Consider the following 13179-nt stretch of genomic DNA (forward strand, 5'->3'; position numbering starts at 1 on the left):
CCCAGGACCGAGAACAGGTCCTTGGAACCCGCAGGTGGGCACCTCGGAGTCCCAGCTGAGCAGCGAGGCTGCGGGACCCGGAACCAGGCAGGGCCAGACCGACACAAGGTCCATTACAGGGGGCAACGGTCATTTTTCTGCTTTCACGAAGTTTCCACTCGTGAAAATCCACACCATCCAGGGAGGCGGCTACCCTCTACCCCATCTTGCCCGGGCCGCACACCCATCTCTGGGACGGCTCCGCGGCTTTCTCCTCCCTGTCCCATGGGGTCAGCCATTCAGAATAAAAGCTGACGCACCCACACGATGGAATATTTATCAGTGAAAGTTTGAAAAGGAAGGGCTGCTATATGCTACAATATAGATGAACCTCCAAAGCTTCATGCTCAGTGGAAGGAGTGGGACACAGGTATTTATCAGTGAAAGTTTGAAAAGGAAGGGCTGCTATATGCTACAATATAGATGAACCTCCAAAGCTTCATGCTCAGTGGAAGGAGTGGGACACAGGAGATCCCACTGCAGGATCCCATTTATGTAACTGTCCGGAAGAGGCAACCCAGAACCCAGAGGGACAGGTGGGTGAGCGGCGGCCAGGGACGGGGGGTGGAGGAGGACTGACCACCAGAGCCCTAGGGGTTCTTCTGCGGGGGTGTGAAATGTTCTAAAATAAGATTGTGAGGATGATTACACAGTCCTGTGACTGTATTCAAAAACATTATATTGTACACATTAAATGGCACATGAATTACATATCAGTAAAGCTGGGGTTTTTTTGTTTGTTTGTTTTTTGTTTTGTTTGTTTGTTAAGATTTCCTGGGAACCTCCTGCATGCCCAGCTCACCCTGGGAGCCACGAGTTCAGGGAAATTGATCCTCCTTTGTTGGTTACGTCACTGAAACTCTGGCTGGAAGAGAGACAGCCCCCTCCGAGTTCTACCCTATGGCCCCTGACCTCGATTACAGTGACCTGCTAGACTTTCTTCCCAGAGGCCAGCTGTCCTCTTGGCAGGTCACACCGAGATGATCCGGGGATGCCACCGTCCCGACGGCTCACCTCACAGCCGGTAATGGTGACGGACACCGCCACTCACCAAGTAGTCACTGGGCCATCGCTTATATTTTTTTTTAAGAAAAAAAAACTTCTTAAAAAGTATTTTTATAAAACAAACTGATGAAATGCCAAAGATAAACAATTTGAAGGCTTTGACTCTTCACAATTGTCCAGGTCATGGAAAACAAGGAAAGACAGACTGTCACAAACCAGAGCAGACTTAGGAGACAGGCCAGCTGAGCACAGCGTGGTCGCCCGGAGAGGAAGCCTCGACCAGAGAAGCAGGACACGCGTGGAGACCCGGTGAGAGCCCAGCATGGCTGCAGTTTCAGTGCAGAGAGATGTGCCCACGAGAATCTCTCTGTCCTGACAAACGCCGCGGTTATGTGAGCTGGCCGCATCGGGCACACCGGCTATCCGTAACTGTGGCCGTAACCTTTCTGTTATTATCCCTAAGTAAAAAATTTAAAATAAATGGAACATCTGTGCACAAACTTGAGCTCAGACCAAGCAAACCTCTTTAGTTATTATCTTCTTAGCTTGGTTTTATCATTGCTCCTGTTTTTCAGGAAATAATTTAACTTTCACGAGACCTTTCTCCCCAGTCAGATGCAAGACCTGGGTCTTCCTCCTCCTGGCTCCTCATGCCCCACCTAAGCTTCTCGGGTCTTCTCTCTGTGTCTCATGAGAGAAAACTTCGTTTCTTTTCTTTCTACTTGACTTCTTCACTAGAAAAAGGAATTCAGTGAAAATTGAGTCACTGTAGGACTGGGGCTGAGTGATTTCTACTCACTTCTAATTCAGGAGTTTGTTTTTATATTTTTTAGTTTATTCATTTTAGAGAGAGCAGAGAGAGAGAGAAAGAGAGAGAGACAGAGAGAGAAGGGGAGAGGAGCAAGAAGCATCAACTCCCATATGTGCCTTGTCCGGGCAAGCCCGGAGATTTGAACCTATAACCTCAGCATTTCCAGGTCGACACTTTAGCCACTGCGCTGCCACAAATCAAGCCTTCAGCTCACTTCTAAATCCACATGCACACACCATCTCAGCAAGGATTATATGATGCTTCAAACATTGTATAATCCCATCTGCTTTTACTAGAGTCTTTTTAAAGGTCAAACCATCTCCTACCAACCTAAAACCTTAGAGCAGAAGCCATAAATTTAGAGTGGGACGTTCTTGAATGGTTTTTATTTTTAAACAGATGTCTTATTAGCAGTGCTGCAAAGTAGGAACAACAGGTAGGACATGAATCACGGTGACGGGGACTGCACCCGTCAGCGCACAGATGGGAAGGGACCGCTGAACCAGAACCTGTAAGTGTCGGCTTCCTTCCTATTATTATTACAAGAAAGACCTTTACGCTTAGCATCTTTTTTTTTTTTTTTTCACCCGTATTCAAAGTGTGGGAGAGAATTTTTCCAGTTTCCATCAAAGCAGGTAAAATACCACCACAACACTGAGGACTAAATTTTAACGTCGGTGTTTCCTGGAAATTGGAGCTGCGAGTGTTGGCACTTTCTTTTCTAAACCCTCAAAAAGATCAGGAACATAGAAAACTCCTATAATCCCAGGGGGAATGAAATGGAAGATAATTACCCAACGACAGAGACAAATGAAAGAGTCAGTACCAGTTTCATGGTCAATGGAAATGCTGATTGATTTTACCAGAACTTTAATTTTAAAAATTAAGAAATGGAAACCAGTAGACGAGTCATTTCCTCTCCTATGGTCTTTGTCTCCCTTTTCAAACTGGCTTACCTAGACTTGAAAAGGCTTTCTAGGGTCGGCTTAGATGTGGGAAAGTCTACTGTAAAAAGTGACCTACTTAGACTTCAGTGATATTTTCACAGAAACTTCAGAGCTCGTCTAGCATGGCCATGTGTGTTTCTGACGACGAAACAGGGCCCAGGTGGGGGGTGAGTGAGGCTTTCAGAGTAAGCTGCCTCGTGACTGGGGGACCAGGACTCCGACCCAGTGTCCCCCGCCCCAACCGAGGCTCTCTCTGCTACTGCCCAGCCTCCTTCTGTGTATGGCACTTTGGGGGGAAAAAAGATAACATATTCAGATACGGAGAAGAGCTAAGTAATTCATCATTACATTTTCTTTTTTTTTTTTTTTTTTGGATTTTTCTGAAGCTGGAAACCAGGAGAGACAGTCAGACAGACTCCCGCATGCGCCCAACCGGGATCCACCCAGCACGCCCACCAGGGGCGATGCTCTGCCCACCAGGGGGCGATGCTCTGCCCCTCCGGGGCGTCGCTCGGCCGCAACCAGAGCCACTCTAGCACCTGGGGCAGAGGCCAAGGAGCCATCCCCAGCGCCCAGGCCATCTTTGCTCCAATGGAGCCTCGGTTGCAGGAGGGGAAGAGAGAGACAGAGAGGAAGGAGAGGGGGAGGAGTGGAGAAGCAGATGGGCGCTTCTCCTGTGTGCCCTGGCCGGGAATCGAACCTGGGACTTCCACACGCCAGGCCAACGCTCTACCACTGAGCCAACCGGCCAGGGCCCATCATTACATTTTCTAAAGGAAGATTATATCCATAATCATAAGAAGCAGGCCAAAGGAGAGATAATAGTTAGCTATTATTGAAAAGCAACTACTTAATTATCATGTTACCAATGGTCTATTTATTTTGTTACTGTTTTGGTTCTGAAGAAAATGATATTTTCAAAGCAAATCACATTCACATCTTAGCCCAGGATCCTCTGACCCCAGGCAACATGCCACCATTCCTTTCAGGAAAGTTCTAGGATAACGGAGTTTGCAGACTCACCCGCCGTGATCTTAACACTTGCCTCCAGGAATAACCTCAGAGAGGGAACTGCGTTCGCAAGCAAAATGCCATGCTTAGTGGGTAAACTCACAATAAGCAATGACAGGACACAAAAGAGGCGGCTAACGTGCTTTGCATTAAAAATCAATAGAAGTAAAAAAATGCAAAGCTATAAAACTCCTGGAAGACAACATGGAGAAAATCTAAATGACCTTGGGTATGGCAATGGCTTTTTTGAATAGAACACCAAGAGCACAGTCCATAAAAGAAATATGTGATTGGCTGGACTTCCTTAAGATCAAAAACCTTAGCTCTGTAAAAGTCATTGTCAAGACAACTGAGAAGGCAAGAACACCACAGACCAGGAGAGACTTACTCCTTAGTATTTATGTTAAAAAGTCTAAAACATATATCCATGCCAAAAACAGATATTTACAGCAGCTTTAGTCATATATCCCAAACTTGGAAGCAACCAAAATATCCTTCAATAGGTGAATAGAGAAGGAAACACTAAAAGAAATGAGCTATCAAACCATGAAAAGACATGAAGGAATCTTAAAAGCATATTACTAAGTAAAAGAAGCCAATTTGAAAAGGCTACATAATGTGTGATTCCAATGATGTGATATTCTGGAGAAAGCAAAGCTGTGGAGTCAGTAAAAAGATAGTGGATGCCAGAAACTTGAGGGTTGGGAAGGAGGGGTGGGTACATAGACCATGGAGAACATTTAGGACAGTGAAAAATAGTCTGATACATCACAATGCATAAATCTCATCATACAGTTGTACAAACCCATAGAACATACAACACCAAAGGTGAACCCCCGTCCGTGTAAACTATTGACTCTGGGTGGCCAGGATGTGCTAATATGGGTTTGTCGATCGTAACAAATGTACCACTTTGGCCTAAGATGTCAACGGTGAGAGAGGCTGAGCACGTGTAGGGACAGGATCCATACAGGAAATCTCTGCACCTGGCTCTCAATTTTTTTGTGAACCTAAAACTTCTGTTAAGAGAGCCTAAGGAACAAAGCAATCCCCGGCTCACACCATATAGGCAAGTGTTGCAGCACGTGGTTCGTGAAAGAGGGTTCAGTGTTCATTCTGTGAGATGAGCTGTGATCTTTCCAGGGCTTGACTGGATCACTGAGAAGTATGAGCTCTATTCATACAATACAACCTGCCCCTTTTATCACATGGGCCAAGGAACAAACAAATATTACTTCCCGTACTTTCCAAACCCTCTCTCTTTTTATTTCCCACGCTCTCTTTTTTTCTGGTTTGTTTGCTTAGCACTTTGAGTGGTATTTGTGTTACTCTGTGGGTCTCTAGGTCCTAGGAGAAAAGTACCAAGAGGAGACCTCGGTAATGACCCCAGAGACCTTGGTAATGGCCCCAAAGACCTCATATGGCCCTTTGCCAAATAGACTTCACTTATAAGAATCCCAGCAGGGGACTAACAGATAACCTGGAAAAGTCCTTTGCTTTACAATGAGGACTCAAAAGCTAAAGAAGGCGGGTGGGGGATAGCCAGATCTCCAGATACTGAGATCAATGCGGGAACAGCTACATTTACTCATTTGAAAACATGCCTCCACTCCACCAGGCATTCGACCACATTCTCTAGAACATTCCCTGTTTCTGACACGGAGGAAATTAAACATGGATCTGAGCTCCAGCAGCCATTTCTCTCAGCAGAAGTATGTTCCCTGCAAGAACTCGTAAGGGCAAAACAGAACTTCGACCCAGCTCAATGGACTTGTGATCAGAGGGGAAAGGAAGTCTGAGAAAGGGGAACACTGGAAAGCAAACACCTATCACACAGGGCTGGGGGGAATTAGCGGAAGTCATCACAACGGGGCCAACTGTAACCATACATGAAATAAAGACAAGAATTATAATAAAAAGCTGCTATTCCAATAAAACGTATTTCCAGCAAACAAACGTTTTGTTTGTTAGCAGGTCAAATTCTTAAAAGAATTCTGAAGGAAGCATTTTCTATGACCAAACGACACTTCCTAAAGCTAAAATATTTGCTTTGGGGATAGTTATGTTGGCCTTTGATTTTGAAAATATTGCCGCCAAACTACACATGATCAAATTTGACCCACGTTAAGGGAAAAGGTTTCTGTGGTCACTGAATAATGGCCCCCAAGATTATGCGGCTCCTAATTCCGGGAACCTGTGACAGTGACCTCACCAGGCAGCACAGACTTTGCAGATGAAACTAAAGACTTTAAGATGGGAAGATCATCGTGGATTTTCAGGTCAGGACCTCGGTGGAATCACAGGTGCCCTTGCACAGAGGTAGAGGGAGATGGGACCACCGGAAGAGGAAGAAAGTGACATGACAATGGAGGAAGGGGTTGAAGAGACGACAGGATGGGTGATGAGTCACGGAATGCCCGTGGCCCCCAGAAACCAGAAGAGGCATAGAAGCAGGTTCTCCCCTCAGAACCCCCAGCAGGAACCAGTCCTGGCGACACCGTGACCTTCACCCAGCGGAGGCTGACTGCGACTTCCGGGCTCCGGGACTGTAGGAATGATAGAGGCGTGGTGTCTGGAGTCACCAAGTTGATGGTGATGTGATACAGTGAAATGAGTGCGGGTAACTGATGATTAACGTCCACGTGGTGAGCCAAGGCAGGTTAGTGCTGAAAGACAGAGAGAGACAGAAACAAACTTTCACTGCGTGGAAGCGAATAGAGCAGGCGTCAGGGACCGAGGGAGCCCCACTCCTCTGGTTTGGCCCCCGAAGCCTTGAGTCCCTTTACACATTTTACCCCAGGACCTTTTGTTCAACTTTCCTAGCTGTCCTAAGAACAATTCCCGGGGCCTAAAGAATTTACATTCTAATCAATGAGCCTGGAGTAGGATGTTACTGGCCAATTAAATGAGCTACGTGGCAACGACATCCAAGAAATTCCCTTTAGATACTGTTTTGAGTCGTGAACAAATTAAAAACATACGCAGTCTCCGGCAAGAGCTCACTTCGCAGAAAAGGAGGCTCACAGAGTCACCCTGCTCTGCTTCTGATGGTTCCAGATCTTTCTCTGGAAAGTCTGGCATCTCAGAGACGCCCCTGGGAGTGAGTCTGTCTTGCTCCTCCCAGTGAAAGGGACAAGAGAGTTTATGCTGAACCAGGTTCTCCCCTGGTCTCTGCCGGGACCCAGGCCTCAAGCTTGGCCAGCCCCAGCAGCCGTGGAAGGCAGGACAGTCCTGGTGTGGAAGGTGGGAAGGCCACGCGAGCATTGGTCAGTGCAGGCTAGTCCATTTCATCCCTTTCCCCTGCTAGGTGTTAAACAGAACCAGCTCAGGAGTAAAGCTGAAGAACGTTGACGGTAGTTAAGGCATGTGTGAAATTCACAGACCAAGAAGACTTCCTAACACCCTCTCCTTCCCCAGCCTCTATGTCCCATAGAGCACACGCCGGGCTTCCCTTGTGGTGTCTGACGACGACAGAAATTCATACTTCGTCGCGGGGGAGGAATGTGAGGGGGGAAACACTTTGGAATTTCCTGACAGTAGGAACAATGTATATCATCTCGGTGGCCCCAACAGTCCCCATTTTGTCCCCCTCCCTTCCTCTTTACTTTATTATGACAAAACACTTGAACAAGCCTCCTACGCCGCCCCCGATATCGGCCGAGACTGCCGTCGTTCAGACCCAGCGGAGAAACTGAGTCAGGCAGCCCTGAAACCACAGAGCTTCTGTCTGGCAAACGTGGGCTCGGCGCATGCGCGCACGCTCTCGCTTCGTCTTGTGTTTCGTGAGTAGCGTAAGCACCCGAGAAGAGAGCCTTTGTCTTTAAAAGAGTCTCCGGCTTCTTCCCTCAGCCGTCCAGACTTCAGCCTGCGGTTTTCTATCTAAAACGGGTACCGAGAGGCGCAGGCTCCTACGCATTGGGTTTGCCCTGAGAAAAGAAAGTGATGTGCCAGAGTCCGTGTGAACTTTCAATGCCTAACGGGTCTGGGAAGTCCTATAGAGCAGTTAGCTAGTTCTCTGTCCTTCAGATCCTCCTGCATAGATACATATGTTTGGGGGGGGGGGGTGTTTTGAATGATTTTAAAAGGTCCAGTGCTGTCTCTTCTCCTACTCTGGCTTCCTTCCTCTCTCTAATTCAACAAAATAAATATTAAAAAAATAATAATAATCAACAGAATTTCTTGAAATGATTTCCTATTGGGAGACCTGGTAGTGAATCCTCAGCGGAGGGGGGGCATTTAGATTCATTTCTGTCCCTTCCGTGTTTTGCAGAGAGGTGGGGAGGGGTGTCCCTATGGATACACACAAACCAGTACACACCGTGTGTCTTACACAGTCGAGATGGTCCCTCAGATCCAAATTCAGACGCTACCCACTTGTATTTTCCGTTGCCAGTACGGACACCGGGAGAAACTATTCTGGCGTGTTCAGCCCTGGGTTCCCTCGAGCGCAGAGCCCGCGTCCCAGCTCAGCACCGTGCAGTCAGGGCAGCGGGCCGGGGGGCGGGGCAAAGGGACCACCTCACAGCCGAGTTAAAATGCCCCACCACCTTGGGGTAGGACCCCAAGCTTCTGAGCAACTCATGTGGGAAAGGCGAAGAAAGGCCCCTTGTCTCCCCACTCCGGCCGGTCTAAGTCCGTGCTCTGGGGGTTGACTGCTGCCCCTCTGGCTCAGGCAGTGACCCTGAAACTGTACCGCCTGAGGAGCGGGTCAGAGGGGACCCCGGTGCTTGCTTTCTGGCTGCTTCATGGGGCTGATGGAGGCCCAAAGAGAGGGGACAATGGCGGAGGGGACTGTCCATGGAGCCAGCAGGCGAGGTGCAGAAGACCTGGGTGACACTCACACAGGGTCCTGTCACTTGCCTTCTCAACCTCACACCCTGGATCTGCACTAATGAGAGATCCTTTCTCCCCTCAACTGTGATCATGTTTCTTATTCTTAGGTATCTTCACCATTGAAAATAGCTGTGGTAAGGCAGCGGTGGCCAGCCCCATATTTAAATTGTCTCCAGGTCTCCACCGCAAGACCACCCTGCTGGCCAGTGGCTGAGGGAAGCTGCAGCTGGGTGACCCCTGGGTCCACTGCCTGCTCCAGAGAAGGAAGAGGGAAAGCCTTGAACTCACTCTTCAAACAATGAACACCTGCCTGCAGGAGCGCCCTACTCCCTGTAGTCCCCCACTCTTTCCAGTGGCTTCCCCGAAATGGGTGATCATCTGGCTGTCTGGGCCTCAGAATGTAGTCCTTGACATTCCCACAGGGCAGGGAAGCCTGGATGAACGCAAATCTTCTAGGGAGCCTTCTCAGACCTCCCCACCCCTGCACTGTTGCACTTTTCACAGGAACCATCTGGTGGCAGCACAGGGCTATGTTTAAGAGCCTCCACTCTGCAGGCCAGGCTGCCGAAATTAAACGGACTGCCAACTTCTAGTTAAATGACCCTGGGCAGGTTATCTAATACCTCTCTGTGCCCTCTTTGCTTTGTCTGTAAAATGGAGGTAAAATAGAATCTATTTCATAGAATCATTATGTGGATGAAATGCGCCAGTCAATGAAACCTGCCCAGAAATTACCACGCTAAATGCCTAGTAAAAACTAACCACTGTTCCAATTTTCTGTTGAGACATCTGCCTCCCAGAAGACAGGGATTAATATTTATTTCATGTTTATGCATTAATAACAGAGGCTGCTTCCCAGGAGTCTCTCAGTTCTGTCCTCGGGGTTTAGATTTTCCAAAGTACTGGCAAAGTTTCCTGGCCATTTGTAACAACACCACCCGCCCCTCGCCCCTCGACCCTCACCCCTCACCCCTCCACACCTCCGCCCCCACCCCACCCCCGCTGTGAATGGTTTCCTCAAACACTTGACCTTTTTATTTCCTCATTGGAGGGGGACTGACTATCCAGGGCAGTTTTGATCACACCACTTCCTTGCTGCAAAGTCCTGTTTGGGTCACGGCTGCCTGGAGGGTGAAGTTCCATCGCCTTAGCCCAGCTCAGAAAGGTCCCAGGGCTTCAGGATGAACTCCAGGTGGTCCGCACCACCTGTCACAGTCAACCCCGCATGCGCATGCGCGTCCTGGCTCTGAGGCCCCTCCTCACACTCCTGGCTGTGTGCACCTGGTGGTCTCTGCCTGAGCACACTTACTCTGTTTTCACAGGGCTCCTCCTCCTCCTCACATCCCCCCAGCAACCCTCTATCTCTTCCCTTCTCTGTGTTTCCACTGAAGGCTGTATATATCACTCTAATTATTAGGGTTGACATCTGACTTTTATGAATGAGTTTTGACAGTTACTGCAAGTTGATACATTTTTGCAGTAAAGACAGCCTTCGGTTTTATGTAAACATCTTTTTTTTTTTCCTCCGTTAAAGTGACAGTGTTGGGAGCCAGAAATAAACAGATTTTTATTTTATTTTATTTTATTGTCATAAGAGGAAAGGAGACAGTGAGACAGACTCTGGCATGCGCCCTGACCGGGATCCACTTGGCAACTGCTGTCTGGGGCTGATGCTCTGCCCATCTGGGGCTGCTGCTCTGTTGCTCAGCAACTGAGCTATTTTTTAGCACCTGAGGCGAAGCCATGGAGCCAACCTCAGCACCAGGGTCCAACTTGTTCATTCGAGCCATGGCTGTGGGAAAGGAAGAGAGAAAGAAAGAGCAAAAGGGAGAATGAGGGGTGGAGAAGCAGCTTCTCCTGTGTGCCCTGACCGGAATCAAACCTGGGACATACACATGCCGGTTTGATGCTCTACCACTGAGCAAACTGGCCAGGGCTAAACAGAGATTTAACCTTTAAAGCTCAAGAAATTGTGTTGAGCCTCAAAGAAAGAATCTCAGCTTAAACTAGTGGGGCGGGCTATAGATGACATGAGTTCCGTATCACGCCCCTTGCAAGAGAGAGAGAGGTCACATGAGGAGGAGAGCCCTGAGACTAGTTGAAGAAGAGAGAGGCCAGCCCTGCTGCCCCATGAAGAACCTGGAGGAATCCATATGGGTACCACCCAATGAAGTGGACAGAATAATAGTCCCTGAATCCTGTCCAGCCCACAGAACTGCAAGGAATTAATAAACAGCTGTGTTCTAAGCCACTAAGCCTCAGAGTGCTTTGTGATTCAACCACAAATCATGCAAGCAGTCATTTTTAATTACTAATGAGCTTTCTGAAGATAGAGAATTACCACCTTTGCCTCTGGTTGACTACTTTGAATTTTGACTGAACAAGACTGCCTGCTGCTGGTGCACGGTCAGTACATGAATACATATTTTAGTAAACTCAACGTGTCTAGATCTGACAGTAATTAGACATCCTCCAGGGCAGGGACAGGTGAGCTCTATTCTTCTCCAAACTAAAGGCAGGAGAACAATCAATGCCCATTAAATATGTTATAATTGAGCAGAATTGAACATAAATCCCTGCCATTTGACTCTAGGTTCATCACTGTCTATTTTCTGTGGAAATAATGAAAAACTGATTAGCGAGAGGGAAAAAATAATATTTATTTCAGTGGTGGGATTCTGCCAGTTTACACGATTGGGCAGAAGCGATACCTAATTTTCTGTTGAGTTTAGCAAACCGGTTGTTAAAATGGCACTTGTAATCAGGGTTCTCTTTAAGGTGGACACCTGGGCAGCCGTTCAATGTGGAAATCATAAATTTACATTCCTTACTCTCTTTTAATGTTCATCTGCACAACAGCGTATTCTAAACACCTGTAGTAATGTTCAATCCATCCATAGATGAAAAAAATTGCAAGTGAGGACACCAATCAAGAAACAATATGGCCTGACCAGGCGGTGGCGCAGTGGATAAAGCATCGAACTGGGATGCAGAGGACCCAAGTTCGAGACCTCGAGGTCGCCAGCTTGAGCGTGGACTCATCTGGTTTGAGCAAAGCTCACCAGCTTGGACCCAAGGTTGCTGGCTTGAGCAAGGGGTCACTCGGTCTGCTATAGTCCCCCGGTCAAGGCACATATGAGAAATCAATCAATGAACAACTAAGGAACCGCAACAAAGAATTGATGTTTCTCATCTCTCTCCCTTCCTGTCTGTCTGTCCCTCTTTCTGACTCTCCCTGTCTCTGCCACCCACCCACCCACACACACACACACACACAAAGAAGCAATATAGAAATATCTTAAATAACAGTTTTATAGGTTTTGTCAGGTTTTTTCATTAATATTTTTAAATCCTTTCTATAACATAAGCTAGTTCTGTGCACTTCTTTTATTGTTCTTATGTAAGTATTAAATGCATGGAATAATAAACTATCTTTTTATACTTAAAATGGTCATTAGAGCAGAGAACCGGTTGTTAAATTATTTGAATCCCACCACTGGTTTATGTGCTTAAGCACATTAACATATTTTCTGAAATAAAAATACTTGAGAAATATTTGTAGGCTTAAAATCTAAACTTGAGATTTTAGACAGATGTGAACCTAAATATACAACTCTGACCAAGTAACAAGCTATACTCGTTAAATCCAAAAAAGGGGGGGGACATAAGATCACCTGTGTGGTGGCTGTCGAAATGCATGTCCAACCTGACTGGAGATTCCCCAAACATCGCCCCACGCTGAGAACTCTGGTATTTCTATTCTAGACACTGTCTGCAACAGAGAAGCAATAAAGTAAAAATCACATAAGCATAGTTATCACTCACTCACTCATTTATTTATTCATTTATTGATCATTTCCCACTAGCCAGGCTGTGGTTAGCTCTGGGGATACAACATTAATAGCCAGAGTTACACATTCAGCCAATAACCAATCAATCTTCAGAGGCATCCTGAACATCTTCTGTATTAGTTTCCTATTGTTGCTATAACAAAACCCACAAACTTTTAGTGACTTAAAATACAAATGTATGATTATCTTACAGTCCTGGAGGTCCAAAGTCTAAAAAGGGTTTCACTGGGAGAAGTCAAGGAGTAGCAAGAGCTGCTCTCTCCTGAGTCTCTTTAGGTCAGATCTTGAGCCAGCGACTTCAGGGTTTCCAACCTGGGTCCTCAGAGTCCCAGGTCGATGCTCTATCCACTGTACCACTGCCTGGTCAGGCTTCTTTCTTTCTTTCTTTCTTTCTTTCTTTCTTTCTTTCTTTCTTTTTTTTTTTTTTTTTTTTAATTTTTACGAAGCTGGAAACTGGGAGGCAGTCAGAATCCCGCATGCACCCGACCGGGATCCACCTGGCACGCCCACCAGGGGGCGATGCTCTGCCCATCTGGGGCGTCACTCTGTTGCATCCAGAGCCATTCCAGTGCCTGAGGCAGAGGCCACAGAGCCATCCTCAGCACCCGGGCCATCTTTGCTCCAATGGAGCCTCGGCTGCGGGAGGGGAAGAGAGAGACAGAGAGGAAGGAGAGGGGGAGGG

The sequence above is a fragment of the Saccopteryx bilineata genome, chromosome 5, assembly GCF_036850765.1.
Source record: "Saccopteryx bilineata isolate mSacBil1 chromosome 5, mSacBil1_pri_phased_curated, whole genome shotgun sequence".
Lineage (NCBI taxonomy): Eukaryota > Metazoa > Chordata > Mammalia > Chiroptera > Emballonuridae > Saccopteryx > Saccopteryx bilineata.